Here is a 27,346-nt window from a genome sequence, read left to right as displayed (position 1 = left end):
TCCCCTGCGCGTCGAGTTGGTGGTTACGACAATTCAACTAAGAAAGGGTTTTTAATTCTGGGAGCAAAATTGCGACAGCAACATTGATTCCGATTCAATTGAAAACAATCTGGAGTGATATGTAGGCAGTATACAAAGCTTAGCAAAGGCCTTTATATTAGCACAGCACAGTTAACCACACCTACATCTTTGTAGACCCACAATGTAAATTAAATAATGGTACTTATAAATACAATGATACTTATAAAAAAAACACCTATTAATACAATTATGTTCATAAAAAAAAGTTTAATAAGTAAAAAATTTAGTAACATTTTTGATTAAAAAATTAAAATGTTTTATATATATATATATATATATATATATATATATATATATATATATATATATATATATATATATATATATATATATATATATATATATATATATATATATTTATGAGCCCCTGAGACGCATATTAGTAAAAGTCACTCATATCTAGTTTTGAGAAATCTGACTAATATCACTATAACTGTGAACAAAAACAGCTGTTTAGTGAGGAGCATAACAAAAAACAGTTCCATCATATCGGTATCATTAGACATATATCACTCTGCCATGTAATATAATAAACAAAATCCTAACCATTGGTGGCAATAACTCAAAATATTGAAAAAAGTGACTATGAATCCCATGGGCTCATATATAATGAACTAAAACAGACTATTTTAATTTTATAAATTAATATTCTAACAAACTATCTACTGTAAAAAATAACCGAACAATTGACGTAGTTTATCAGAAGGAATTTGTCTGAAATTTGTGCCAATCTTTTCTAATTAGCTTTCAAGTTAAAAACTTTAGTTTTAGGCAGACACCACGTGGTTTGCAAATCGGAACAAAATACTCTCAAAAAACACCCAACTGGCTGAGGCAAATTAATAATTTGTAAAATATTCTTTATCTTAAGTATGTTCATAATTTAAAATTAGATATCAAAATATACTTTGGCTCTCAAAACATTACGGTCATTTAAAGTTTAGAACCCCCTCACTTAATTTACGTTTTGCATTTTAAGAAAAGGGGTGAAAAGATAAGAAAAAAGCCGTTTTAAATTCGTTTTAAAATGTTTTAATATCATTTCAATGAAAGAAAATATTTGGCTTCAAAAGAAAAAAAAAACAGTGTTTATAACTAATCAATACTACAAGTATTCTCGAGCTTTTAACGAGTAAGTATTCTCGAGCTTTCAACGAGTAAGTTTTTTTTTTAAATGTCGTGAACTTTAATGATTACGATTGATGATGTCACATCAAAATATCAAAACGAGAATTAAAGTGTAACAACAAAAAATATTTAGGAGGAGGCGGGGCAAGCTAGAAAACGGTTTGAAAACCCTGTGGTATTGCAAAACTATCAGTCATGAAGCAATAAAATTTAGTCAGTATGTTTGTTTTGTGTGATTTTTTTTACTAAAATTCTACTTTTATTGCAAGTTTTATTTTTATTGCAAATTGCTGAGTCTAATAATACTTTTCTTTAAAAAAGAAGCTTCTTTGATGTCTAGAGGTAATAAACATTTATTACTTTTTATCAGTTATTTATTTTATACAAAAATTAATATTAATGTTGTCACGGCTATTTTGCTCATAAGTTAGATAAACTTGTCTAATACGCTCACCGATCGGTCCACCAACAAGAGGGTAAAACATTCAACAAGTTGCGTCAACGAGTAAGTAAATCATAAGATCTTTCACTCTATTTGTAAATTGTACCAACACCAAAGACTTTTAAAAGGGATAAACTGGTTACCGATGGTTATTGAGTTAAAACCAAAAGTCGACAATGATGGCATAAAGCTACACGCTTCTTTATGAAGGCAAAAATTTGAATTAAAATGCAATAACTAAAATAGAGTTTTATCAAAATGCTTACAGCTAAGATAATACCCAGCAAACTCAAAGCCGTTTATTAGACGTCTGTTTAGTGTCTCTGACGTCTAGAGAGATTTAAGATAAAAATGAAACATCATGTATAAGACGTCTTAAAAACGATTACATATTAAGATGCATGTTTCAGATATCTGTTAGACGCAGTTGAAACGCCCAAGTTTTATGCAAACTCTTGAAACATGTGAAAAATTATATGCTTGTAACTAGTTTTAAAGCTTGTTGTTCAAACTGATGTTGTTTACATTTTGGATTTTTAATTGTGTTGTTTTCTTTGTATAACTTTTTTTTTATATATTGCATAATTTTACAGATAAATAGACTCAAGGGGTGTAGCATTCAAAAAATTTTATTTTTCCACTGTTTGGACAGTTTCAATAGTGTACCAGAAGAACAGATCGACAGATAAATAAAAAGTAAAGATAACAGATAAATAAATATTTATTTAATTTTTTTAACTTTTAATTATTAACTTTTTTTTAATTTTTAATTTTTTCTGTCTTTTTTTTTTTAAAAGAAAAGAAAGTGTGTTGTTTTAAAAGTTAAAAAAACAAATTCAAACTTAAAATATTTTAAAAAAGTGTTTATAAAATGATATGAAGAACGAAAATACTTAAAAACATTTAAAATATTTGGAAAATAATACTAAAAATAGAAATAGTTGCTTGTAGTTTATGTTTGAACAGTTAAAGAAATTGTATTTGTATTTTAATGAATTTTTTAACAAATAAGTTTGAAAATTTATTTAAGAATTAAAAATCAATTTCTTATCTTTTCTAGTTCCAGACCTATTTGCACTTTAACATTTTAAAACAAATTATAAAAAGCATCCTTTCTTTAAAACCTTTACATACTATAATTACAAAAGAAAGGAAACAAACTAAATCTAAACCAAACAAACCAAACTAAAACCTTACTGAGGACCGAACCAAATCTGAAAATTAAAATTGCTTAGTATAAACCAAACTAAACAAACAAACGGTCTTTACAACTTCTTAATTTGCCTTTTTTTTATCGTTTTCATTTAATTGAATGTAGCCTTAGCCCAAATATTAAATTTAGGTTTCATTCAACTTGTTATAAAAATATACATATTTATAATTTATAAAAAATAATTTTTCAACATAAACTTTAGGTTTATTGAACCAAACCTAAACTGAAATTAAGGTTGACCAAAACGAATTCAAACACTAGATTTAAACTTTTAAAAATGGGTTCAAACACTTATTAAAGTTTTGTTTTAAAAAAGGTTGCCCATCACCAAAGATCCGTTTTTTCAGGAGGCCCATTTTTCACAGCAGAATATAAAAAGTTTTCTTTATTTTTAATTTTTGCTAGATTTTTGCAAATCTGTATGTGGCCCTGAAAATTATAAAAACTGTGTCAAGTACTAGAGCCTCAGGAAGCAAAGTATTTCGAAGCTATAACTGATTAAAATCTTTTTATGAACCACATTAAATCAAGACCGACTGTGCGCGCTATCTATAACTTCTGTTAAAAGTTAGATTGGTTGCAACATTAATTTGACCACATTAATTTAACAACATTGTTTTAACAATTAGCTATGGTTCAAAAACTTTCGTAAGTCAATTGATCAAGCAGAGCTCATTTGGCAACGAGTAGAGAACATTTTATTCATCAACAATTAGATTTGATGCTGAAAATATGGGTGTTGCAGCAGAAATGAATAACAATTACAATGTTTATATGATAAGTAATTGCAATAAAGTCAGTGATAGCAAAGAAGACTCAACATTACAAAAACAAGAAAACTATCTTAAACGAAATTACCTTGATATTAGTAATACTGCCATTGCCTCTATCAGGTTTGGTGTGTCATTAACTGCTACTTCTGCTATCATTAATCTACTGAAAGATATTATGAAGGCAGGGAAACTTGTTGAAGATAAAAATAATCTCATTTGTACAGCATGAAAGTTTTTCGTGTCAAAGAGCGTGCTTTGAAGTGTTCTAGAGTAGAGGAAAATTTAGTCTCTGAAAGAAATACAATCATTGGAATTTTTTTTGATGGTAGAAAAAATAAAACTTAAATTCTTATGCATGATAAGACCATAGGCACCTTTAGAAAAAAAAACTATTCAAGAAAACCATATAACTGTGACAGAGGAGTCTAGAGGTCGCTATTATACTCATTATACATCAGAGCCTAAATCTGAAATATGTTAACCAACCAAGCAATATGCTTTTGGATTATTCAACTGGTTAATGGAAAGAGGTAAAGATCTTAATCTCCAACTAACTGATACTACAAATGAAATGTCTGGACGGAAAAGTGGGAACTTTTTAGATATTTTTGCTGGCTTCAAATTAATGAGCTTCTATTCCGTTATATTGTAGAAATACTTGACGTGCCAACTTCTTGAGAAAAAGGGTGGTGTGGAGCAATTAGTAAACTATTTTCTAAAGTTAATAATCTTGAAAAAATTACTAAATTTACGCTAATTCCTTTTCTGGAGCTTTTAGTTAATATCAGTGAAGATTTTATTAGGAAAATGAGCACTTACAGTTTAGTTGCATGAAAGTATTTGAATGCAACATTAAAAGGAAACCTTGATCCTGAAGTAGCAGCTCTTAATTGTGGGAGATTGTCTCACAGTCAATGGCTAACTTGTGGCATGAGATGCTTCTATATATGAGCTAGCATGATTTTAAACCTGAGAATGCAGAGATCTAAAAGCTTCTTGCAACTTGGGTGACACAGGTTTATCTTCAAATATTTTTTGAGATTAAAGTAAACCATGGCATTAAATATGGTTCTGTTCATCTTTTAAAGTTATTTCGACTTTGGCAGAAACAAGATGACAAGTTTAAATAAGCCTCTAAACCTTATCTAAAAAGTGAATATTTATTTTAAGAGACTATGAAGTAACTGTAAAGTATCTGTTGATAAAACAAGATTAAACAAAAATTTAATTAAGATATGTGGGGCTATTCTATAAAATGGTTAGTCCAGTAAATGCCAAATTAAGACAAAGCATGAACTTTACACAAAACTGAGGAGATTCGCAGCATGCCACGCAAAGATTTAAAACTAGAGGACCAACCTTAAATTTTTTTTTAATAGTAATAATTTTTTCCGTATATTTGTTTCCTATTAAAGTGGAGCAGATTAATGCCATTAGGATTACTTCAATAAAAAAAAATATTTGCAGGGTCGGAAGTAAACATGACTCTACTTATGTGAGACTATTTAAAGTTCCACAAACAATAAACCTTGATGCTTGTGAAATCAAAGTACTTATTGATTGATAAAAGAATTCATTACTGAACCAGTTTTCACAGCAAATCTATCATTAGTCAAACTCAATGCATTGAGAGTTTCTCCCCTGAAGCTTCCTTTATAATCCAAAGTTGTGAGAGAGCAGTCAAATTAGTTACCGAGGCAGCTGAGTCAGTCTGTGGTTGGTATAGATAAGAGATGGTTTTATACGAACTCAGTTGCGAAATTGAGAATAATGCAGGTGATAAAATCAAAAAAAAAGTGACCAAATGTTAAAAAAAACTCTATTGTGAAATGTTTAAAACTTGTTCTCCCTTGTTTTCATGCAAAATGATTAGATATATTTAGTTAGTACCAATTTTTTATTAATAGTTCGATATTATTTGGTTATTATTACTGATTTGTTACTTGGTTGTTTTATTTTCAAGCTTGTTAAATTTATAAGTTGTTATTGTTAATTTTTTTTTTTTTTTTTTGCGACTATGGCGTTTCTACTATTTAAATAAAGTTTTTTTTTGGTTTTGGTTTTGGGGGAGGATAAGACAATTCCAGTCTTTTTGCTAAACTTCATAAAACTTTAGGATGCATAATATGTTTAAAAAAAAAGGCTTTTTTATTTATGCTTACATAAACAGTAGTTGTAATATACCTTGATAATTATCATAAAATTATCAAATATTGACAGTGGGGCGGCTAGGAGCCCTTACCGTTTTTATACATTCCTGGCAGAGGAATCCTGAGGGATTGATGATAATTTTTTTCTGTTTTATTACTCGTGGTCACTTTTTAATTTATAAAATTTTAATTTGTAAGTTGTCTAAAACTTTTAAAAGATTAAAACCTAATTTAAAAAGATTAATTTTTAATAAAACCGTAATTTTAAAACCTGTTTCCCGGTAGCTTAACATTAATATTTTAGAAAAATATTATAAATACTGAATTCCTCATACCCAAATACAAAGAAATCCAAGCGTGCTAGTCAAAATTTTGAAAATTTAAATTTTGACATAAATATGATTTTGACATAAATATGAGCCTCAATGCTCGGTCTTGGGCCCATTGCTATTCGTAATCTTTGTAAACAACCTGCCGGACAAAATTACTCATCACATGAATCTGTTTGCCGACGACAGCAAAATAATAGGGATAATTAAAAAGGAGTCAGACAACATCACTCTCCAAGATGACGTTGACAGAGCAGTGGAACGATCATATATTTGGCTCTTGTATTTCAACGTTGAAAAATGCAAAGTATGCAAAATAATACATGTTGGGCGCGGATGTAACAAGTCAACGTACAAATACTCAATGTCTAACGTCGACGGCACCCGTCGTCCTCTCGAAGAAACCGCAATCGAAAGAGACCTTAGTGTGATGGTCTCGAATGACCTTAACGTCAGACCGCAAATAGATTCAGCCGTATCAGTAGCAAATAGAATGCTAGGGCGACTCAAAAAAATATTTCGCAGTCGCAGTTTTTATTTATGGCGCACTCTGTATCTCAATTACATTCCCCCCCCCTCCCCATCTTGAGTTTTCTGCTTAAGCCTGGTCATCGCATTTAAAATCAGACATTGCCATTCTCGAGCAAGTCCAACATCGAGCAACAAAAACAACATCGACTATTAAACATCTGTCCTATGAAGATCGACTTCAACGGCTCGGTTTAACAACTCTTGAAGAACGCCGCAAAACAGCAGATCTTATCGAGCAATTCAAAATCACTCGTATACTCGAGCTTGACATTTTTGTCGTCCCGCAAAAATTTTTAAAAACTTAAGATAAGTGAATTCTAAGAGGCCATAACCATAAACTAGAACGTCAGATGGTAAAAAACTGTGAGGAGCGATATAACTTTTTTTCAAATAGAATTGTCGCCCCATGGAATGCGCTTTCGCAAGAAGCAGTAAACGCTCAATCCATCAACGCTTTTAAAAACAACATAAGAAAGTAACTTTATAGATACAATTGCTGCTTTGTCTGTAGCGTTTATATCTCTATGTTTGTCAGCATAGAGGGGCCTGGTGTAGCACTTCTTTATCTATAACAAATAGGTTATTGTATTTGTATTTGATCACTGAATAATAATAATAATTATAATAATGATATACCCTCATGAGCAGTGCACTGCTCATTGCTACTTATATGAGCAGTGCATTGCTCATGAAAACTTATTAAAATACTCATGAAAATGTTATTAAAAAGTTTTCGAACTTTGGTAGCATTGAGCCCCTGTTACTTTTACTAATGCCCTAGCAACGGATTTTTACTCTTAAACTCAAATCAGAGCAATTTTTGGCAAAAAATTGTTTTTTCTGACTCTTTTATAAGCAAATAAAATTTAGAGTTTGAATCATGTCTGGAAGTTACAGATTAAAAAAAGACAATTATTTTTTGTAACTTTATAATTTATTGTAACTCCTTTATTGTTAAAATCTGGGGGAAAAAACAACATAGATATTTGTAAAAGTCTAAACTTTTTTCATATTTATACAGTTATGGTCAAAAAGTTCCAATCGCTCATATTTTTTATCGGCAGCTACTAACATATACAAAGTATGCGTGCTGACAACAAACAAATATCACTTGTTAAACGTATAAAAGTACAACTTTTAGTGAAAGACGGTAAGTCTGAACGAACAGTTGATGAACGTTTTAAGATGCTTAAAACAACGTTCATAATATCATTCAGCGCATCAAGTCAACAGATGCTATTAGGCCAAGAAAATTCTATGGAAGACCAAGAACTATCACTCCTAGAATTACATACAGATTTCACAAAGAGGTTGTTCTAAAAGCTCGAAGATCCCTGAAAAAGTACTAAAACATGTTTTATACTGTGACTTCTTTACCCAGCAAACATTCTATAGCGGATTTTTAGTGGACCTATATAGTCATTTTGAGCGGTTCACTGGAGTTTTCTCATCGGTTACATAGTGAACTATTAGAGGGAGCCGTCATAGGTAGCCGATGACTAGCCATTGTATCACATGTTGGAAAGTTATCGGCTTACCATTTATAGCAGATGCCACTAATGGTCCGATAAATAGTCAATGAGCAAAACTCCCAAGAATTGCTCAAATGTCTAAATAGGTCCCTTGCCATTTCCACTACAAAAATGTTTGTTGGGTACTCTTTTATGTTCATATATGTTGCCTTTTGATTTAAAACTTTTCTAATATTATATGCGTACACTAAACAGTAAAAGAAACGGGTTTTTGCCATAAATATGGGTGGTCAGATCGTTTGGGGCATAACTGCATATAAAAATATAAAGATATTAAAAATATTGATTTCAGGTTTCATTTTATTTTGTATTTGTACTTTATTTTATGTATTTCAAAGTTTTTGATTTTATATTTATACATATGGCAAATATTTATGTATATATTTGTTATACTCATATGTCATATTTATATAATATATATATTATAAATATATGTCATATTTATATAAATTCAAAAATGTGTTTATGTATATATATTATTTACTTATATGTATTATTTGGTGCTTAAAACAGAGGGGAGGGGGAAGTTTTACTAATACTTTGAAAATATTTCAACCCAACCGAGCTTATTAAGACATGTTTATTAACTTTCACTTGTTTTCAACAAGATAAATGTAATCAAATTTTTGTGTAATCAGGTCTAAAAAAAGACTATAATATCGCCCTATTATTTAAATCTTTTAAATCTTAGTTTTATTGAAAACGAGTGCTTGCTATCATTTTCATAATATAAAAGCATATATATTGTTCTTATCCATAATTTTAAACTAGTGTGTTGTTCCTCATATTGTACTTTTTATCCCCCTTCCACCACCACCACCACCTTGTACTTCTAAGTGCTTAACAAAACTCTCTTAGGTATTTAAAATTATTTTTTAACTTTATCATAGTTATAAAACAGTCATAGTCAATTTATAGTTGTTCTGTGTCCATTGTGAGGTGCCCATTGGGAGCTTAAACTTGACAAATTTTTAATTAATAAAAGTTACGCATTAACTTAAAGGTTTTGTCAGGATACTAGTTTATTTTGCAGACCTTTTTTCATTTATCTCCGCTCCAAAATAAACAGGCGCCTGTTATCCTCTTTATAAAACCTAAAACTTTAGGACCAACTTATAATAATAACTGTATAAAATTTTTATCAAGCTCAAAATAATCAGAACTATATAAAAATTTCAAAAAACATTAAACTTAGGAAAATTATACATATAACTTGGGTGTATACATATAACTGGGTGTATAAATATACCAGGGTGGAATTGATCTATGACTCAAAACAAAAAGTTAGCATCAACTGTTTACAAAATGCAGAGCATTAATTTATTGGTTTAATATGAATAATAAGCAAGTGTGATCATAAAGATTTTTAGTATGATAAAATAAACATATATATAATAATTTTTCTTTAAAATTTTTTTTCGGTTTGTGGATATATAGCTTTTTCTTTGCATACTCGATTTGTGCATATAAAAAAAAATCAGATATATTGGCCGAGACTTGACTGTTTTTTAAAGTTTTCGATACAATTAATTCTGAATAAATTTCCTCTTACAAAATATTATTTTGATGGCAAAAGAGAAAATCAATATTTGTAAAAAAAAAAAAATTGGAGGAGATTTTTTATCTCATTTTTTAGTATTCACTAAATTGATAAGATTCATTGTTAAAAGTACATTAAAAATGAAAGTTCTGTACTTTACTTTTGCTGCCACAACCGAGAACTGCTATTTCTGCATAAAAATGTGTTGAGTACATTAAAAATAAAAAATAATTTCTTTATCTCTGTATGAAAGTTCAAAAGATGATAAATTATTTAAATTTAAAAATAATTATTTTAAAAAGAGTTTGTAAGAAATGCTAAAACATGAATGCATAATTTATAGCTAAGAAGTCTAGTTGGTTTGTTACACAGATTGTTAAATAAAGTTTCCATATCACATTGAAAGTTTTTGTAAAATTTACAATAAAACTTTTTTGCGTCGCCATCAGCTTTAAAACCAGGCAATTTTTGTCTCTAATAGAATAGAATTCGTTGTAAAGAATGTAAAAGCATTGATTGATTAGTTCTTGACTCGTCGTTATACAAATCAGGATAGCAATTGTCGTTGATTGAGATAATAGATTTTATCGAGTAGAGTTAAAAATTTTGTATTGTCAAATTCAAATAAATGATTTAAACTTTTATGATTTATAAGACCTCTTGGAGAGAGTACTCCTTAATGTGAATTATTTATAAAAATTTACTTTAAGCTGGTTCACTTGACAACTCCAACACCAAAGCATCTGTATCTTTATATATACATACATATATGCATACATACATACATACATACATACATACATACATACATACATACATACATACATACATACATACATACATACATACATACATACATACATACATACATACATACATACATACATACATACATACATACATACATACATACATACATACATACATACATACATACATACATACATACATATATATATATATATATATATATATATATATATATATATATATATATATATATATACACGCATATATATATATATATATATATACACGCATATATATATATACATATATATACATACATATATATACATATATATATATATATGTACATATATGTATATATATATAAATATATATATACATATATATACATGTATATATATATATATATATATATATATATATATATATATATATATATATATATATATATATATATATATATATGTATATATATATACACACACACATATATATATGTATACACACATACAAATATATATATATATACAAATACATTTATATATATATATTCATATATATACATAATATATATATATATATATATATATATATATATATATATATATACATATAAATATACGTATTTATATATTATGTATACGTATTTATATGTATTTATATATTATATATATGTATTTATATGTATGTGTATGTATATATTATACCACATAAATATTATTTGTATGTATATATACATATATATATATATATATATATATATATATATATATATATATATATATATATATATATATATATATATATATATATATATATACACATTTTTTTGTTATTTTTAAATTATAACAAAAAAAAGTTAGAAGTTTCTTTCATTTTACTATAAATCGTTATCTCATGCAGTCATATTACCAATCTTGAAGATAAACAAATCAACAACCCCAGCAAACATTTTTGTGGTGAATTTGCAATGGACCTATATTGATAGATTGAGCCTTTGAGTTTTGCCCATCAGTTTGAGTTTTTGCTCATCGGTTACTTAATGACCATTAGTGGAAACCGCTATAAGTGCTGAGTATTTGGGGGTGGGGGGTGGGTGGGGGGTCCAGTGTAGTTTTGCTCATCAGTTACTTAGTAGAACATTAGTGGCAAACGCTAAAAGTGGCTAGCCGATGACTAGCTACATGCTGGAAAATTATTATTATTGGAAAGTTATTATACCACATGTTGGAAAGTTATTGACTCAGTCAATAACTTTCCATAATAAATTCCAAAATAATAATTTTCCAGCATGTAGCTAGTCATCGGCTCGCCACTTTTAGCGTTTGCCACTAATGTTCTACTAAGTAACTGATGAGCAAAACTACACTGGACCCCCCCCCCCCCATGGTGTAAATGTTTAATTTTAAAACATTAGTTTTACGTTTAATTTTTAAACGTTAATTTTAAGTTAACTTGTACTTTTTAATAAACATTTTTTCAGAATTTAATAAATTTGGCTTGATGATATTTTTTGTTCGCATTATTCTCCCACTCTAAACATTTCCGTTTTTGCATTTAAAGTCGAAAGTTACATACAATAGATTCAAAATGTTATGCACTAAACTTTCTAAATATTAGAAACACAACATTCTAACTTTCTGACTAATATATAAACTCTCGCGAGAATTAAAAGATAGATTACTACTCTTCGTACACGTTCTAGTTGTTAAATAAAATTTTGAAGAAATTCACAAACATATCACCGAAACATATCTTTAGAAGTATTTATCACATTCTAAAGCTTTAATTCAACATACAGATTACAAAAAAACCTCGCTGAACATTGAAGAAAATTACACTAAGCTTCTTAAATATCCAAATTCATTATTGCGCAACCCCTACATTCTTTTTTTTTTAATTTTGTTGTTATAAAGAAGAAATAAGTAAATCATACGTTGAAATTCTTATATGAATATTTACAAACTGACAGTGCCAATATTTAAAAACTTGGGTAAAGTCTTAAATTATTTAAAATTAAAGTCATTTTGCAACCTCTTAACAATCTTCGGTTATCTCAAAACTTTACGAATATCATTTTTCGAGTCTTTACCTTCCATAGAAGTTTACCATAAGTTTTAAACGGGAAACGGGACATTTTAATGGGTCAACCATTATGTCATATTTTCATGCTCTAATAAATTTGTTGGCAATAAATTTTTGGAATTTTAGGACTCTCAGTACCATTGTACCTAGTTTTCGTATAAAACACAATGCGAAGTGAAATTAACTATAAACTAATACCCAGCAAGAACACAACATTAGTTCAACTTAAAAGCAAAGTCGGAACCACATTAAAACAACGTTGAAACAACGTTAGATCAACGTGTTATGCTAGCTGGGTAGAGAATAACTTAAATATTTCAAAAAAACTAGTTTTTTTGAAATATTCAAGTTATTCTCTACCCAGCCAGCTTTTTAAACATTAAAGTTATTTAATTAGGTTTTAACTCAATTTTTGACTGGAAAATATTATAAACCAAAAAAAGAAATAAAGGTCTTACCAATTGTTTACAACTAAAAAGGGATCGTCCATAAATTACGTTACGTTTTAGGGGACGGATGGGAGGAGGGGGAGGAGTTAGTAGTTTTGTTACGACTCGTTCGGGACTTTGTTACTAAAGAGTTAAGATGATGTGACGAGGGGGTCGAAAATGATCCAAAACTGCGTGAAGTAATTTATGGACAAGCCTAAACGTTTTTCAATATTTTTATTACTATTTTCTTGTTATAAATATTATATAAATTATACTATATTATCGTTGTTATTTTTTTAATAGATACTTATTTTGATTATTTGTATTCCAAATTTGTTTCTTTTAAAACAAAATAAACTTACAAATGCCCTTAGATATGAAGGAATCAAATAACAAAAACAACAGTAATTATCAATTTTATATAAATAATTAAATAGTTATTTTTTTATGTTAATTACTTATGAAGTTCAGAATTAATAATATTATTTTTTGTTTACATTAATTTTTGTTGTTGTTTGTTTTACGCAATTATTGTTTATTGAAAGTATACTCTCAGTATTTTCATGGAAGTATAAAACAGATGGAAGTTCAACCACATTGAAATTTTTTTTTATTATTATTATTGTTATTTTTTTTTTTTTAATTTATTTTTGTTCCTAAGTATACATTTTCGTGATTCCATAATAAAGATTCGTTAAGATTGAATATACATATAAATATAGAAAATCACAAACATAAATAATAAACAAACTTCTGTAATACAAACTGTAAGAAGAACGCGGGAAACTTGCAGAAGACCAAAAGGTCTTATCATCAAGAACCGCTTTACATTGTCATACATTTATATATTATATATATACATATAGAAAAATAAAAATATTTACAAAATTTTTACGTTGAATTGTTACATTATAATTGTATTAAAATGTAAGATAACAATTATACAAACAAATATCGTTACTTTTTCTTAATATTACCACGTTTATTGCTAACGCAATGTTTGAAAAATATACTAAAGTATATAAAAAAGTAAGAGTTTATATAAGAAGCTAGCAGTGAACAAATTTAGAAAAGATTAGTAAGTAAATTTTTAGACTTTAGGCTATGCAACATGCTTCCCCAGTGGGCACAGGACCTAAATAAGACGTCTTTTGTACTTAAACGCTTGATTTTTATACGTTGACGTAAATAATGATTAATAATTTTTCAAATTTAACAAAATAATAATTTAAAAATGGTATTTTGATGGTTCGCCAGTAAAAACATTAACAATTATTATTATTATTATTATTATTATTATTATTATTATTGTTATTATTATTATTATTATTTAATTAAATGAATAGAGCATTACAAGCATGAATGGAGTTATGATATACTACTACTGAAACTTTAGGGTTTAGTAATTTAGAAAACCTTTTTTTTTGATTTTTTAAAAATTGTCTTAGCTGTCTTTTTAATCGAATTTCGTGTTATGATTTAATGCAAGAAAAGAAGATTTAACTAAAATATGCTTTTGAAAAAAAGTGATTCTATTTAACTACCGAGTTTTAATAAACATTTTGTTGAATAATTACAATAACTAACGGTTAAAACTTAGTAGCGTACCGTTGAATAATTTTTTTTAATGTTTTAATAGAAATCATTTCAGTGAATTTTTGTTGTTTTTTGTCCAGTGAAACTCGTTTTATTTATTGTGGGTTACAAGCGTACTCCCGAGACGACTTGAAATTGCTTTGATGTTTGCGGCTTGATGAATTTCCATCTGTTTTATACTTCCATAACAGTAGATGTAACATTTTTTACTACTACAAATACGTAAACATAAATAACGTTAGGTAAGACAAGATGTTATCTTCTTGCTTCTGACATCATTTTCGTTATATTTTAACTTTAAGTTCATTGGAAACCGCAAAATAAAAAATAAATGAATAGTATAAAGATAAAATCAAAAATTTAAATTACATTGAATAAAAACAATAACAGTTAGCGATAACGGATTTACTAACTAGACGGGAACTTTTTTTGTACGCCAAGTTTTATTAAATGATTTTTTTTTTTGAAAGAAAAACTACTATAAATCACGAAAGCTAAGTAATAAAGAGAAATGCTGCTTAAAAAATATCCTATATACTATTCGAAATCAGAAAGCAAAAAAAATATGAAAAAAGTAAACTTACTATCTGCTGGAAATCATTTTAATAATAGCAATAATACCAATAATAAACTACGCAATGTAAACGGTGCTTCATCAATCATTAAATCATCAAATGACTCTAAAAATTTTTCTTGTTACTTGAATTTGATTTATCAAGAGCATAAATGCGATGTTGTGCATTGTATGAAAAAAACAGATATAAATGCACGTTTGCATTTTTTGATGAGCAAACTACCTCAACACCATTGTGAATGCGAAGCCCTAACTCAAAAGTTTGTGTCAACCTCTGCATGCTTACTAAAACGAAGACATGCCATTTGTGAAAATTCGGAAGAAGAGAGGTTCATTTTATACCAAATATTAAGTTCTTTCTTGACTCTTCAAAAATTAGTTTTCTACGGATTTCTTTAACTGAAAAGTTCAAAAGAATTATGACATTTTTATAAATTTTTTAATCGATTAAAATACAGAATTATTGGAGATGCCCAGTATATAACTATGATATTACATAGTTACGACAATAAAGCTTATAAATATATGCATATAGCATATATGCTGTCTACATATAATGCAGGTGTAATGGTGCACTTGCCAACAAAGGTGACCAGAATAGAACTGTTTGAGCAAAACAATCGTTTTGTATAATGTATATATGTGTGTGTGTGTGTGTGTGTGTGTGTGTGTGTGTGTGTGTGTGTGTGTGTGTGTGAGTGAGTGTGTGTGTGTGTATGACAAAAATAAAATTTAAACATATAAACATCTTTACCAACGATAATCTCAATGCGAACAGTAAATTCTAAAAACCACTCCAACTTTCCAACTTAGCAATGCATTCAAACATAAAAAGAGTGTAGTAACGTAAAAACAAAAAAGAAGAAGCATGGAATCGAAATTTATTACATGAAAAGAAGCATGGAATCAAAATTTATTACATGAAAAGAAGCATAGAATCAAAATTTATTACATGAAAAGAAGCAAATAAAAATAGCAAAAAATTGAAGATTTAGATCGAAGCTTCGAACTTGTAAAAAAGTATAAAAAATGCAAAAAGAATATTTGACGAAGATGAAAAAAGAAATTGAAAATGTATTTGGTAATAAAAATAAAACTCATAGAAACTGCGCAAAAGTTTAATGTGCAATGTGCAAAAGTTTTATGTGGAAACTCCTTTGTCAAAAAGCTGCTTACCAAAAAGTTGTTTTATATGTTAATATTTATAATAGATTTTTTTCATAAAATTTTTAAATGGCTAACTTTTTCTATTGGTGAACAATAACACATCCAATGGTGGACAACACATCCAATGGTGGACAACACATCCAATTATAATAACTTTATGCTTAATATTATTAACATTTAGAGTTATATAATTTTCATTTGATAAGCACAGTAGTAAAAAAACTTTTTTCATCGACGTTCAAAAAATAACACTTGAACATCCGACTTTTTTGCCAGTTTTTGGTGGTTGACAGATTTATTTATAAAATGGTTAGATAGTAAATAGAATTAAGTTAATAGCACCTTCGTAATTATCAATTGTCGTAATTGTCTCAATGTCAAGTATCTGACAGTGAAAGTGATTTAAATGACACAGTTTGATTATTTTTTTATTCTTTACTAATAAGCTTTTTTTTTTCTTTTTTTTTTTAATACTGTTATTTAGGTGCCCCAGAAAGACCTAACGGTCTTGTCACAGAGCACCGCGGAAGTGCATTTAACCAGGTTAAATGCAGTTCACGCCTCCTTCCTTACCGTGACGCGAAAATATGCCCAAAGCTCGTTTCGGACCTGGATCTCCTGCATATAAAGCAAGCGTTCTAACCACTGCGCCACGGCCGCACAAATTAAAATTAATGTCAACAGTTAATATAGTTTGGGTCACTGTATACTTAAGCCATTTTTTACATTTACCTGGTTTTCTAGGATAAAGCTAAGAAGAAAAGAATAATAAAATAGGTGATGAGAAATTTTCAAATCAGGAACCAAATGCGCTATCCTTATTACAGTCCGTAAAAAAAATAAATCCGTAAATTAAAAAAAAAGGCGATAGAAAATACCTTATTAAATGAAACAATATGCTGAAAATGTTATTTGCCCAAAATAATAACATCTTAAAGGGTGTGCAAAACACAGAACTAGACACAGAACATAAAACTAAAAAGAAAAGAATAATAAAATTGGTGCTGAAAAGTTTTTAAATTTTTTTAACTTTAAGTTATTATAAAGTAAAAAAAAGTAAAAAAAAAAAGTAAAAAAAGTAATAGTACTGCGTTGTTAAATGTAGAAGTAAAATGTAAAAAGTAACGAAGTATTGTAACCAAATAAACGCATTTTGTTACAGTTTAACACGGAATATTATTTATAAACTTTATTTAAATAACCCATGGCGTTGCGACTTATTAGGTTAGTCTGTAAAATACAAACTTTTTTGTGAACTTCAATGTATAATTTTAAGACCACATATATACTTGCAAACTATTAAACCTTCTTAGTTTGCAATTAGGCTGTCGAAAAAAGTGAAAATGATTGCCCGGGTACCTTTTGATTGAACTGGCAGGTACCCGGGTACCCGCCCGTTTTAAAAATTAATATATTTTATAAAAATTGTTGTATAAAAATTCCTTAAAAATCTTTCATTATAATTATGTCATTTATTTGGAACTGCACTTTTTCACTTGTATTTAAATTTTTATTTAACTTTAACTGTCCAAGTTACTCAATTCCCAATTACGGGTTAAAAATTTCGCTATATTGAAAGAAAATAAATAAATTTCGTTATATTAAAATGAAATAAATAAATTTCGTTATATTGAAATAAGATAAATAAATTTCGTTATATTGAAATAAAATAAATAAATTTCGCGATATTAAAATAAAGTAAATAAATTTCGCTATATTAAAATATATAAATAAATTTCGTTATATTAAATGTTTTCAAATATCCTGATGGTGATAAAGAATAACTATTGAAAATTTTAACCAAAAATCTTCAAGATATTTTTTACACTGCCAAGTTAATATTGTTAAATTGTTAAACTACGAATAACAGTTTTAAATTTAAAAAATGAATAAAATTAATTTCAAACTCATCAAAGGACGGTTACCCGTCACTTAATAATATTACCCGGGCAGTAACCAAAAGGTGGGTACCTAAGTGCGCGGGTAACTTTCAACAGCCAATATTTGTTAAAACGCCATGTTTACAATGCAAACTAAAACTACAACCGTTTATAACAATTCTATACCCTTTGTTGAAAATATCAATTACTGTACCTGGTGCTGCCCAGCCGGTATTTGGTTCTAAAAACAAAGTCTTTTGAACGTTCTTAAGACGTTGAGAACGTCTTTTGAACGTTTAAAAGACGCCTTTTTTGGACCAAATTCCGGCTAGGTGGCTACAGCAAAAAATAGTTGGTTCTAGGTATCCGGTAAAATGCAAGAATGCTATCTTCCCAGAATCCAAATCAGGTACGAATCACAAATTTAATCAAACGATTGGTGTTCCTTTAAATGATTTAAAGAAAGATTTTTACTTTTTAATAAACGCAGACTTAAAAAATATTTCTTAAGTCTGCGTTTTATTAAAAAGTTTATCTTTCAATACTAATACAAATATTAACAATAACTTTATCGGTCTGCGTTTTATCAAGTGTTCAAAATCATATTTTGAATCATTCATAAGAACGTTATCCAAGTCAACCAGACAGTATTTTATGTGGAGGAATCTAGAATTTTTTAGTCTTTAAGAGAAGCCAAGTTCCAGACACGGAAAAAATACCCGAATCTTTTATGTAATTCTATCTCAAATAAGGATGCTTACAAGAAATTATGGTGATAGGAGCCTGGATGAGAAAACAGAGAAAACAGCAAAATTTTTGTAGGCGACAAAACGAGAAAACAGCAAAATTTTCCTGCGTGACAAAACGAGAAAACAGCAAAATTTTTGTCTTTTTCTGTCCAAAACGTGAGAGCAACAAATTGGTAAAATATTGTTTTAGTATTCTTAACTAAACTAATATTCATTGATAAATTTTGAACTTCATTGAACAATATCTTAGCGTTTCAAATTCATTATCACATATAAATAGTTACACCCTCAAATTGAGGGTGTTACTAATTTAAATTGAGGGTGATTCAAATTTTGTTTTTCTTTAAAATTTATCTTTTAATTTATTATTATTTGTTTATTGAAGTTTTTTTTTTTAACAGCCAAATTCGTAATAATAGTAATGATAAAACATATGAACAATGAATGAGTAATGTTAAAAAAAAATTAGAACAAAAGTAATATAAACTAGTTTCTCAATTTTAATATTTTTTTTTTTTTTTTTTTTTTTTTTAGGTGCCCCAAGAAGTCCTAACGGTCTTGTCACAGAGCACCGCGGAAGTGCATTTAACCAGGAAGTTCACGCCTCCTTCCTTACCGTGACGCGAAAATATGTCCAGAGCTCGTTTCGAACCCGGATCTCCTGCTTATAAAGCAAGCGTTCTAACCACTGCGCCACGGCCGCACGGCCGCATATTCGAACATTCGATTTAAAAACATTACCATATATAGTAAAAATTATAGGTCTTGTTATTTTGTTTATTTGCGATTTATAATTTGAATAAATCAGGAAGATCCTTATGGAGCAACAATAAAAAAAAACATATTTGAAAAGACCTAAAATATAAATAGATAAATGGTAGTAATTTTAATGAGTCGCTACGCCTAAATAGTTTGTCAAACACTTGGACTTCTTTGTATGATTAAATAATTTTACAAAGGTAAATTCGCAAGTATATATTCGCAATATAGCCATGCTATATAATCAAGATAATCGCATGAATTGCAAGCTGTGCAAGATAATAGAGATGCTGCGCAAGATAATAGAGAATTCTTTTAAAGGTTTTTAATTTAATTACTTTTTTTTAACATTTTTTTGAAATAAAGATTTATTGCGGATATACCTTTGGCATACTTCGTAGCATAAAAGAAAATGCAAAGATATTTCACCTTTTGACATACATCGAAACAGCAAAGATGCTTCTTGAGTTTTTCTAAAATAGTATTTCCGTATAGCACGCGAAGTAATATCTAATATTGACAATAAAAAATGCTTTTTGACTTTCAGAAATCTTTCTATAAAAAACCTGAATAATTTTAAAAACAAACTGCAACAATCTAGAACGATGGGATAACGTTTATTCATCATAAGATCCTAATATTGCGTTAGAAAAATTTTTCAAGCACATTTCAAAATCTTTGACAATATATGCCCAAAAATAACTACAGAAATAAAAAACAAAGGATATAAGAATCCATGGATGACAATAACTTTAATTAAAGCATCAAAAAGAAAACAAAAACTTTATGTAAAATTTTTAAAATCAAAAAATAAAGATGATGAAAAAATCTACAAAAATTATAAAAAGTTTTTTCAACATAATATAAATGAAGCAAAAACAAGATATTTTTCTAATCTGCTCAGCTTGATAAGCATAAATTCGATATAAAAAGGACTTGGACTGTTATAAACCAACTAACAGGAAGAGAAAAAAAGAATCATACTTGCTTACCACAAAAATTAATTTCCGATAAAAAAATTATAACAAGTGAAACTAATATATGTCAAGAATTTTACAAATATTTTGTAAATGTAGGCCCATCTGTTGCTTCTAACATTGCGCAACTAAATAAAACATTTAATTTTTTGGAAGAAAAATCTAACACTAGTATAAATAATGAAAAGATAACTAAACATAAATTTAAAAAAGCAATTATTGAACTTAAACGCATTAAGTCATGTGGATATTATGGTATTTCCAGTAATGTAGCTATTTATGTTATGGACAGCATTAGGTAACCAATATTTTATTTAATATCATCTTCATTTGAAAATAGTATATTACCTGTCAAACTTAAATTAGCCAAAATTAATCCCATTCTCAAAAAAGATGGTTGCAATAATGTTTCTAACTACCGACCTATTTCTCTACTTCCAGTATTTTCAAAAGTATTTGAGAGAGTAATTTATAATAGAGTTAATAAGTACTTTACATTAAACAATTTATTATACAAAAATCAGTTTGGATTTCAAAGCAATTGCTCTATTGAACATGCTATTATTAAACTTGCTGACAAAATATAAGTTGTTTGATAATGATGAACTGGCATCAGGAGTTTTAATTGATCTTTCCAAGGCCTTTGATACAGTTGATCACAGTATTTTACTTTCCAAGCTAAAATATTACGGCATAATAGGCTCAACATTTAAGTGGATTCAAAGCTACTTGTCCAAGAGAAAGCAATTTTTATTACTAGAAAAGTCAGGAACCCTTGGTATTACGTGTGCAGTTCCTCAGGGTTCAATCCTAGGTCCATTATTGTTTTTAATATATATTAACGATATGCATAAAGCTTCCCAAAAATATCTACAATTATGTATGCTGACAATACAAATATTTTTTTTAATCGTTCTGATGCAAAGACTTCGTTTGAAACTATGAATACCATATTTGTCATCTTGAAACAATGGTGTTTGAAGATGACCAATATGGTCATCTTCAAACACCATTGTTTAAAGAAAATTGAAGTTTTATTTTACTTTAAAAATTATATATTACTTTGAAAATTATGGAACATATATTTCGCATATATATATATATATGCGAAATATATGTTCCATAATTTTCTAAAGCGATATTCATTGCATTCCATTTGTGGTCAAGCCAACGTGTACCGTACGATTTCGCGGGCTTGGGGATTGATGTTTTCCAAGCTTCCGATATAAGTTTTAATTCTCTTAAACGTTTTGGAGATTATTCATAAAGAGAATGTAAATTTAGCAAGAAGTTTTCGCAATTTTGAAATGCAGCAACTTTTTCAAAAGCATCTTTTAAGGCAAGCTCAAGACGATGGTTGAAACAATGGATTACTTGAAGCCATGGAGAAACTAGCTTTAACAAAGATCCACGTTTAACCCTAAAAGTTTTTTGGACATATCAGGTATACCAACTCTTTTAAAAGATTGTTTAAGGCAGTTTTCTAAACCACTAGCATTACCATTGTCAGGATTTTTAACTGACAAAAGTTTCACACAAGGACTGCCTTCTCGCAAATACAACACATACACTAACTCCTGATCAATTGTAGCACTATCGCAACTGTCGTCACTTAATATCGAATAATGTCTTGCTTTTATAAATTCTTCTTTAAAAAGATCTTTAGCTATTTCACCAATGTAATCCGAAAAAATACCAGTGGCTTTATTAGTTGCGTAACTTTCACCAAAATTTTGAACACCATTTTTTTAAATAGCTCTACACACTAAATAAAAAAAAAGGTAGAAATTTCTACCTTAGGGTAGGATATGTGATATACCCTTAGTAAGGTAAATATAATTTTAATATAATTGTCTACCTTAAAAGGTAGATAATTATATTAAAAACAATTATTTGTCATACAATTTTCTAACTTAAAGGTATAATTTTCTACCTTATAAGGTAGAAAATTATAGCTTACTAAGGGTATATCACATATCCTACTTAACTAAAAATTTCTACCTTTAATTTTTAGTGTGTAATAAATCAGGGAAATCAGTAAATGGGCGTTCTTTTTTCGCCAAGTAATAAACTGCGTTGAATTTCTTTTGGAGTGAGTCGCGATCTATTTCATCCATTTTTCGTTGATCCTTTCCAATAAGAGTTTTTTTGACGACACTTTTTTTGTAACCATCTGCATACATTTTACTCCGATAATCAATCCGATGTGCCTCTTTATGTTGAACTGTATTACAGTGACTTCTTACACTGTTTTTTTTAAAGGACGGAGTTCCGGGGCGAATCCATGCAATAGAAAATGTTTTAATGTTTTTAATATGAGCTTCATATTGTTTGCACAACGAACATCACAATCTCACAACATCAGTGCCATTAACATCTAACTCAAACTTCAAAATAAATTCTTTTTCCCATTTTAGAACTGTACTTAACTTGCAATGATTATCTTTATTTTTTGACAACAATAAAGACCCCATATTTTTATTATTATAATTAGGATAATCTTGAAGTTTCTTAGAGGCAAAATAGTAATTATTTATACGACTACACTGAGGTCAAAACACATTTAAAAGAGCTTAAACGTTAATTTTCAAATATTTTGACCACATTGAATAATTATAAAAGATGTGAACTATAGAAACTTTGGTTTAGGAGTTTTTTAATGCCATGGTTACTTTCAATAAAAAAATTATCGCGGTAACTCCTACATACATTACGCTATTCAGTAACCAGAGCAACAAAACATTAATAAACCTACGCATCTTAAACATAACCTTTTAATTCAACCCATTAACTTAAATTTAAATGAAACTCCTTGACCCCTTCCTTTGTATTAAGCACCTTAGAGTAGTGCTGACATTTACAGTAAATGTCAGCACTACTCTAAGGTGCTTAAATCAAAGAAAGGGGTTAAGGAGTTTCATTTAAATTAGTTTTTTTAGTAAATTTTATTAGTAAATTTTACTTAAAACTAAAAACGGAGGTTTTCAATTTAATAACTTTTAGTTATAAAGAAGTATATTTAGAAACATTTAGTTTTATCTTTACTTTTATTAATATTTAATTGATTAAATAAAAAAAAAACCATTTAGGTTTATAGCCCCCCCCCCCTTTTTTTTTAATATAGATTTTCCTATAAAGTAAATTACCAGTGTTTTCATTGGTTGATTTTAAAATTAATGCGCGTTTTTTCCGGACCGTTAGTAACAGTTTAGAAATGCAAAACTGTTTATAAGAATACGTATTCGTAATAGCAACCAGACAATCTCTAATGGCCTTATTATAAAAGGACAAAAATAGACTTCGACAAAGCACTAATTGCAACAATTTTAATTACAACTATCAAAAATGAATTGTCTATAAAAAATGTTTGTCTTTCTAGACAATCATTTTAAAAACGGACACTAAATGAACAATCTCGATTTTTTAATGAGGTATAGAAGATCTATTTAATATATAATTTGGACTTATAACGAGTAATTAAATTTTAACTGCAGCATCGTTTCAAAAACTGAAAACGAGCACAAAATTAAAAATAAAATTTTTCTAACAGAAGTTCATTTTTTAATTTTTTGTCCAGCGTGTGCTGTTGATTAAAAAGTTAATGTCTATTTAAAAACCTCAAAATGGACTATTTTGTGCTCAATTGAAGTTCATTAATTACTCAGTTCAGTTGTTTTTCAATTCTCAGTGAATGTGCGTGAAAATTTATTTTTAAAATGCCCTCTCCAGTTTGGGATTACTTCAAAAAAGTTGAAGGTAAGTTTATCATTTAAAAAATTTTCCTTAGTCACTAAAATCTTTATCACCTTCAATAAAATTATTTTAAAAATATGTGATCAAGGAGTTGTCCTTTATAAAATGTGGATTAGTAAGTAGAAGATTCCAATAGGCGTTAAAATTTATTTAGGTTTGTGAATAAAACAATAGTGAAAAAGAAAAATGTTTTTTACTTTCATTTTATTGATGAATCTGACTATGATTGGATCTAAATTTTGGAAAATCAACTATTTGTGTAAACATTATTGTCATATTCCGTTTTTTTTATTTTTAAATTTGTCACCATAAAAGTCATTTTTACCATGAAATAAAATTCAAATATAATGTATCGTATATTTTCTTTTTTGTTTCTAAGGGATTTTTTGGGTAATTTAGATTTTATTGGCAAAAATCAATATTTCTGGTTTTATGAAATCAAGTAAATTTAGACAAAATCATAGACACCAAATAGACAAAAAATTATGCTTTGTAGACTTATGAAGTGAAAATTATTTTTTAACTGAGCAATCTTAGGACACCATCAAAAATTTGATAGACACAACAAGGACAAAAAATTAAACATTTGTTGTGTCCATTACAACATACAGAATTGTCTATGTCTGTGTTGTAACTCTATCCATAGACTAGTCTGGTTACTAATTCGTAAAAGTTTCTGAGGTTTTTAATATTGTTTAAGTATCCATTGTATTTTTTCTAGATGCGTTACTACTTTAATTAAAGTTTGGGATTACTTAACTAAATCATTTTTATTTAATATACCTTGATTATGTGTTGTTTGATCAAACAAACTATAAATATAACTTATAAGAGTGTTTTAAAAGTAACAACGCTATAGTGTTATTAATTTTGTAGACATAAATTTATTGTTTTGTTTTGTTTTTTAAAGCATTTTCACTAACAAATTAAAGTTTATTCGCCTATTCCGTAAATTTCGTGGTTTTCCATATGCTGAAACTTTGAAGACCAGATATTTTCACAGATCTCGCAATTCGCGATGCCTTAATTCAACCCTTGTGAGTGATGATTATATTGAGAAATAACATAATAATTGGTTTTTAATAACTAAGTGATGATTGTATTGACAAATAACATTATAGTTAATTTTTAAATAAACCGGAATTAACACTTAGTTAATTAGATAAAGATAGGCGCTTAATCACTTACAAAAAACTAAACTAAGTAATTAATCGACTGTGCGGTTTTATCAGAAAAAAGAGCTTTTTTTACTTTTTTGATTTTTTATTTAACTTTTTGTTTCAGCGGTATAAAAATTATACTATCAACATGAAAATTAAATTTCCATTAAATTTCCATTAAAGTTATTAAATCCGGCTTTGTATTGATCATTAGTGTAAATAAGGAAAAGGAGAGGTCCTAATATGAATCCTTGAGGAACTCCACATTTAATGTTTAACAAATTTGATGAAAATGTTTCATTGGCGTAAACAAATTGTTTACGATTACCTAAACAACTTTTAAACCATTTTAAAGCATTGCTTGTTATACCATAATATTTCAAACTTTTAGCAAAAATTTTATAATCAATTGTATTAAATACTATTGCTAAATCAACAAAAAATTTCGAAAGTGAATTAGAACTTAAATACTTGTAAGCTGAATAATAGCATGCTCTGTTGAATTATTTTTTTTTGAAACCAAGTTGCATGTTATATAATAATTTGTTTGCTAAAAGGTGATTGTATTTTCTGTTGCACAAAATTCTTTCTATAATATTAGAAAAAACAGAGTGGATGGAATTCGGAGATGTTTTGCATTAGTTTTTTTTCCTTCTTTAATTATAGGAATAATTTTTGCAATTTTTAATCACCAGGAAAACTCCTTGAGCTTTCCTCGTGATTAAAAATGCATTTGAAAATTTGGAAAAGTATGTCTTAAAATGTCAAAACAACTTATGATAATATTCCCATTGAAATTATCAGCACCAACAGCTTTATTTGACTTAAATAATTTAAAAGCATTTATTATATATATATATATATATATATATATATATATATATATATATATATATATATATATATATATATATATATATATATATATATATTATATATATATATATATATATATATATATATATATATATATATATATATATATATATATATATATATATATATATATATATATATATATATATATATATATATATATATATATATATATATATATATATATATATATGTTCACGAAGGGGCAAAGTAAAGACAAATTTAAAACTATTACGTAGTATCTTAAAAAAAAAAAAGCAAATAAATTTAAAAGTGATATATTTTTGTATAATTGCAAAACACTTTTTAGAAATAAAAACAACTTTTTAATTCAAACATTGTTTTTTAGGACAAAGTTGTCAAGGGAACATTGTTGGGCAAACTACAAATACTAAATGAATATTGACAAATCAAGAATTGGAAACTTCAATGACAATTAATATAATGATATCCTAAACTTGCAGTTTATTTTAATTAAGTATGAAGTATAAAAACATGTTTGTTGAACTGTGGCGTATTATCCTGTTACAAATCGTAGTGAATAATAATTGAGCAACATCTGATTTTTTTATTAATTTTTTTAAGGTTATTAGTAGAGATGGCAATTGTACTCTTCTTTTAAAGTTCGGGTCGGGTTCGGTTTGGTTATATCTAATGTTCAAGTTCGGTTCGGTTCGGTCATGAGCGCAGTTCGGGATCGATTCGGTTTGGTATCAACGCAATTTTTTTTTATATTAGTTTAATTAGTTATATTGACAATGACAAAAAACACATAAAATGACAAAACACATAAAATGACCAAACACATAAAATGACAAAACACATAAAATAAATTAAAGTAATTTTAAGTAGTTAAAGCATTACAAATTA

The sequence above is a fragment of the Hydra vulgaris genome, chromosome 06 (genome assembly GCF_038396675.1).
Source record: "Hydra vulgaris chromosome 06, alternate assembly HydraT2T_AEP".
NCBI lineage: Eukaryota > Metazoa > Cnidaria > Hydrozoa > Anthoathecata > Hydridae > Hydra > Hydra vulgaris.
Note: the sequence above shows the minus strand (reverse complement) of the source record.